Source organism: Lutra lutra, chromosome 13 (assembly GCF_902655055.1).
Source record: "Lutra lutra chromosome 13, mLutLut1.2, whole genome shotgun sequence".
In the NCBI taxonomy this organism is placed as follows: Eukaryota; Metazoa; Chordata; class Mammalia; order Carnivora; family Mustelidae; genus Lutra; species Lutra lutra.
In genome coordinates this window covers 84,212,738-84,218,737 of record NC_062290.1, presented here as the reverse complement: position 1 = coordinate 84,218,737, position 6,000 = coordinate 84,212,738, and the positions used below count along the sequence as shown (strand labels likewise).

At 51.0% G+C, this 6,000-nt stretch overlaps 1 protein-coding gene across 2 annotated transcripts in view; it reads left to right on the top strand.

Moving 5' to 3' along the window:
- Positions 1-4,912: 4,912 nt before the first annotated feature.
- Positions 4,913-6,000, top strand: part of STRBP (spermatid perinuclear RNA binding protein) — a 147,254-nt gene continuing 146,166 nt past the window's right edge. Inside the window, exon 1 of one of the 2 annotated variants that reach the window (XM_047699520.1) lies at positions 4,913-5,004. The gene's annotated coding sequence lies outside the window, so the exon portion shown is untranslated. Of the gene's footprint in view, positions 5,064-6,000 lie in introns of both variants that reach the window. The other variant, XM_047699519.1, reaches the window with a different exon arrangement.

The window sequence follows — 6,000 nt, the reverse complement described above, 5'->3', positions numbered from 1 at the left end:
AAATTAAATTAATCATTTATTTTAAGTATTCCTCTCCCCATAATGTGCGGCTCAAACTCATAACCCCGAGATCAAGAGTCACATAGCGTACTGACTGAGACAGCCAGGTATCCCTATTTAATTTTAATTTACTTAAATTTAAATAGCCACATGTGGCTAGTATCTTTTGTAGCAGAGAGTACAGTGTTGTGTGTTTTCTGCCTCTATCTCAATGTAGGTCTTCAAAGAGGAATACATTTTATAGAGCGTAGTATCATTGGGGACCAAGAGCACTGGACTGGGAGTCAGACCAGAGTTCAATTTCAGCTGTGCACTTTACTGGCTTGGTGACTCTAGGCAATGCACTTCCTTATCGAGGTTTCAATTTCCTCTGTTTTCTTCTCTTTAGTGGGGAGAAGTGAGGGTCCAAAGAGCTAAGGGTAGTAAGGCACTGGGAACTGGGAAGGACTGCCCACTGCTCTCACAGGTTACTAATTCACCTCCCTTTACCACCTTTTTTTTTTTTTAATCTTAAAAGATTTTATTTATTTGGCAGAGAGAGAGAGAGAGAGAGCACAAGCAGTCAGAGCTGTAGGCAGAGGAAGTAGGCTCCCCACTGAGTGGAGAGCCCTACACGGGGCTCTTGATCCCAGGACTCTGAGATCATGACCTGAGCCAAAGGCAGACACTTAACTACCTGAGCCACTCAGGCACTCCTACCAAGCACCATTTATAAGAATGGCAGAGTGCTGTGCCAAGTGTGTGTTCCAAAGATGCCTCTTCAGAGAGCCTTTGAGAACTGCATCTATCCACCTCTATTGCCTGCTTCCTTTTCTTTGGGCCATTCGATGTTATTTGAGTAATGTATATTGGCCTCTAGGGTCACAGAGGTAGGACACTGTCACTGTTTTCTTTTGTATTGCTTTTGTATCTCTAGGGACTAGCACGTAGCAGGTTCTCAGTAAATATTTGTACATGAATGGATGAAATGACAAGTGCTAGTGTTTGAATTTAGGTGTGATTTTAAAGCTCATCGAGTTCTATAACTTTACAACATCTATTACCTTACCATGTTTATAACTGGAAATGCTGGAAAAAGACCCAAATACCCAACACGGGTGCTTGGTTTAATTAAATGATTCTTAAGATACATTATGCAAGAGAGTGTTCGGTGACATAAAAAGAGGGGTATGTACTTTGTATTGTTAAGTGAAAAAAAAATTAAAACTGAAGGTATACTATAGTCTCACTTTGTAAAAGTTACATATATTTGTATGCACAGGATAAGTTTAGAACAATAGATATAATTAATATAAATATGATTACTATCACTGGGTGAGATTAAGGGATAAAAACATTTTTTGGGGGGTGCCTGGGTGGCTCAGTCATTAAACATCTGTCTTCAGCTCAGGTCATGATCCCAGAGTCCTGGGATTGAGCCTTGCATCTGGTTCCCTGCTCAGCGGAAAGCCTGCATCTCCCTCCTCCCTTCCCCCTGATTGTGTTCTCTTTCTCTCTCTCTCTTTGCATATGTCTCTCTCTGCCAAATAAATAAAATCTTTAAAAAACCCCACTTTTTTCTAAAACATTTATTTCAATTAAAAGAATGTATCTAATATATCCAGAAAAAGCAAAATTATAGAGACAGAGTAGATTAGTAGTTGCCTGTGGCTGGGAGTGGGAATGGGATTACCAGTAAATGGGTCTGAGGGATTTTATGCGGAATCTGTATATGTTCTAAAACTGAAATATTGACGTTGCATCACTTGGTAACATTATTAAAAATCCTTGATCTGTTCTCTTGAAATGCATGAGTTTTAGGATATGTAAATATACCTCAATAACAAAAATGTGTTATATTGGGCGCCTGGGTGGCTCAGTGGGTTAAGCCGCTGCCTTCGGCTCAGGTCATGATCTCAGAGTCCTGGGATCGAGCCCCGCATCGGGCTCTCTGCTCAGCGGGGAGCCTGCTTCCTCCTCTCTCTCTGCCTGCCTCTCTGCCTGCTTGTGATCTCTCTCTGTCAAATAAATAAATAAAATCTTTAAAAAAAATGTGTTATATATACATTTGTTTAATATATATATGGGTATGTGTGTATATATACACACATACCCATATATATATTATATATATATGGGTGTGTGTGTGCTTTCTTAAATAATTAAAGCAATGTAGAATATTCAAAATACCCTATTCCCAATCCTAGCTCTACTTTTTTTTTTTTTAAAGATTTTATTTATTTATTGGACAGAGAGAGAGAGATCACAAGTAGGCAGAGAGAGAGGAGGAAGCAGGCTCCCCGCTGAGCAGAGAGCCCGATGCGGGGCTCGATCCCAGCACCCTGGGATCACGACCTGAGCTGAAGGCAGAGGCTTAACCCACTGAGCCACCCAGGCGCCCCCTAGCTCTACTTTTGAGGCACAACAGTAGTAGTTGGTGTTTAACCCTTTCTAGCCTTTTTCTATGCAAAATCTAAGTAAAACATACACATAATAGACATGTAATTTTTTGCAATTTTCTTCTCTCTCTGAACATACACTGTAGGAAATGAAAAATGGTAACTGCCCTGGGACGTAGGATTAGGGGTAGAGGGAGCAGAGTGGGGGTGGGAAGGGAGAGGCACACTTGAAATTTTTAGTTTCTTTACTTTTACAGCATTTGCATGCTTTTTTTTGGTCAGGAATGTTTGGAGTTATGAACCCAATAAAGAGATTGGAATAAGTGACACCATTGAATGCTTAATTCTGTGCAGTCCACCTATTTAAAACAATTTAGAAATTGACCTAATGCCGGCCACTAAACTAAGTGCCTGAGATATACTGTCTCACTGAATCCTTGTAGTGATCCTACAAGGTATGCACTATTATAGTCTCACTTGACAGATGAGTTACCTAAGACCTAGAGAGACTGATTTTCCAAGGTCACATAGCTGGTCTGCAGAGAACCCAGACCTTTTATACTGCAGTGGCTCTTTTCCTCCAAGCAGATGCATGTTCTTGGAAAGCCCAGCTTTAATGACCTCATTGCCTGTGCACGTGCAGTCCTCCCTAACCCACTCAAGTCCTCCAGGTGAGGTAACCAACAATTACAAGCTAATGCTGTAAGAACACATGGTTTAATGAGCTGTGTGCAAAGTGGAGGAATTCAGACGATGTGTCTGAAGCAGCCAATGGGCTTTTGAGAGAATACGTTCGGAATTGACTAAGAATCCCAAGGAGTCTTCCAGGAGTGTGAAGAAAGTTGAGGGGGATCGGAAGTGGGGGACAGGGTGTAGAAAGGGATTTTTGGGCCTAGCCCCCTCCGCCCCCCCCTCCGCCCCCAGGCGGCTCAGAAAGTGTTACAGACCCTGGCAACTATAGTACTTAAGTTCAGTGTGGCTGGAGGGTCAAGCTGGCCTGAAGGAGGGGCAAAGGGAAGGGTATTCACCTTGAAACTTAAGGCCAGATCACCAAAACTTTTTTTTTTAAAGATTTTATTTATTTATTTGACAGAGAGATCACAAGTAGACGGAGAGGCAGGCAGAGAGAGAGAGAGAGAGAGGGAAGCAGGCTCCCTGCTGAGCAAAGAGCCCGATGCGGGACTCGATCCCAGGACCCTGAGATCATGACCTGAGCCGAAGGCAGCGGCTTAACCCACTGAGCCACCCAGGCGTCCAAGATCACCAAAACTTTTGAAGTTGAGTTAGAGTATTCATACTTTATCTCTTGAATAAAGCAGAGGCTTTAAAACATTTGAATCTGGCATGTTACAAAGAAGGGAAGAGACCCAGAAGGGGCTGTTATGGGAGATCCCTCTTGACCCCCAGCTCTCCAAATCCGATTGCTGGGTGGTCAGGTTGTTTCCCACCGTGGCCTGGGAATTCCTTTAGGGCGAGGACCTTGTCTCATTCACTTGTGCTTCCTAACACCCAGCACAGCACCTGGCATGCAGCGGGTACTCAGTAAGGGGCGGAACTGGTAGGCAGAATGCTGTAACCAAAAAAGTGCCCAGGATTAACTCTGTAAAATACAAAGTAAAACATAATTTCTTCCTTAGCACTGCCCAGACGGGTGTTCGGCCAAAGTCTGACACAACAGTAAGGAGGCCAGAGAAGTCCTGGCCTCAAACTGAATTCCCAGGCAGGTCCATTGGGTGAGAGAAGGAGAGATGGTTGCTGACTAAGCAGCCAACTTCTGCTCAGTGCCTGATATGTGATGAGAGAATTCACACCTATTGTCTTTTTCCATCTCTCCAACGGCTTCTAAATCGGAATTATTGTCCTAGTTTCCCTACCATAAAACTGACGATCAGAATGGTTCTCTAATTTGGTCAAGGTCACACAGCTGGTAAGTGTAGCGGGGCGGAGGCTGGGAGAGAACCTCTTACCAAGTCAGAGGCCTCCCGGTCCTCCACCTGGGGAGGCGTTGCGCAGCCTACTCCGCTGCTTAGCCTCTGGGGTTGGGGGCGCGCTCGCCACTGGCGCGCGGGCCGGGAGAGGCAGGCTCTGAGTGGCGTCCGGGAGCCGCTCCCAGATTCGGAAGTTACGAAGTTTCCGTGCATTTCGCTTGCTTCTCTACGCAGCTCGTCCCCGCTCCGCAGTAGTTACGCTGCTAGCGCAGCGGGGCTCAGGTGCTGCAGCGGGCGGGGGCCTGGCGCCTGGAGAAAGGCGGGGGACGCAGCTTACGTAAGCGTCCGCTCGCAGGTGCATGCGGCCTCCACCAGCGTGTGGTCCCTGCGCGCTCCCAGGTGCGCAGTTGGCGCAGGCTGCGGCGCGGCACGGCGCCGGCGGGCGCTGGCCGGCGCCCTCAGGTACGGCAGAGTGCGCGTGGAGGGGGAGCGCGGCGAGCGAGGGGGCGGGCTTTCCGTTCCCCAGCAGCCGCGGGCCCGCCCCCCAGATCGGCCAATGGGCGCGCTGGGCGGTGTCACGTGCTCGCAGCCGCCGCCGCCGCCGCCGAAGCGGAGACCGGAGCCGCGAGCGCCACCAGGGCAGCAGCCGCCGCAGCCGCCGCCGCTGGGCTGAGGAGCCGGAGACGCGGACGGACGAGGTGGCGGCGGCGGCGGAGCGGGAGCGGGGACCGGGCGCGGGCAGAGCGCGGCGGCGCGGGTAGGCTGCCGCGGTGGGGTAGGCGCCTGCGCGGCGGGCCGTCCCGGGCGGGTGGCGGTTTAGGCGGCGGTTGAGGCGGTTGGCGGAGCCGGCCCGGGCCCCGCATTGTTTGTTGTGCGTCCTTAGCAGCGGCGGCGCCAGCCGCGGCGGCCCCGGCGGAGAGCAGGGAGCAATCCCGGCCCCCGTGGCTCCGGCATTGTGGCCGCCGCTGCGGTGCCCTGGCCGTTTCGGGCAAGGGCAGCGGGCAGCCTTCCTCACCTTCGTGGGGGACGGGGTCCCGGCCCTGAGTGAGGGGAGGGCGTGGGCAGCGTTGGGGGGGACCCGGCGCCGGGGGTCTCGGTAGGATGGAAGGCGAGGGGCTCTGGGCAGGTGTTGGAGGACATTGGGGGCAGGGGCTGTGAGCGAGGCTTGGGGGGGCTGGCGGAGGGTGTGGGCAGACTTGGGGGAGAATGAAGGGTGGAGGGATCCGGCCCAACGGAGCGGGAGGGCCTTCGGGCAGGTTCGGGCGCCCAGTGGGGCCAGGGCGAGTGCGAGAGGGATGGGGAGGGCATTCAGGCGGGTGGGGGCAGCCTTTGGGGGTTTAGGAGGGTGTGAGGGAGGCTTTGGGGAGGGTAGAGGCTAGCATGATGGGAATGGAAGGAGGAAATTAGGGACTCGAGGGAGGAGTGGAAGAAGCGGATGTCCCGGTCGGGGCTGCGTGTGAGGGGCAAGGCGTGGGGGCAGATTTAAGGAAGGCCACCGGACAAATGTGAAGGGAAATGTGGAGGCAGGTGTGCCGGTAGGGGGAAGTGTGATAGGGAGAGAGGGACGGAGGTGTCTAGGGGTCTCTGGAGTGATGGTGAGGGAAATGGAGGCTTGCAGGGAGGAGGTGTGTGTGAGGGTAGGCCCAGAGGTTTCAGGAGACCTGTGAAGGATGTGAGGTTTGTGTCTGGCCAGG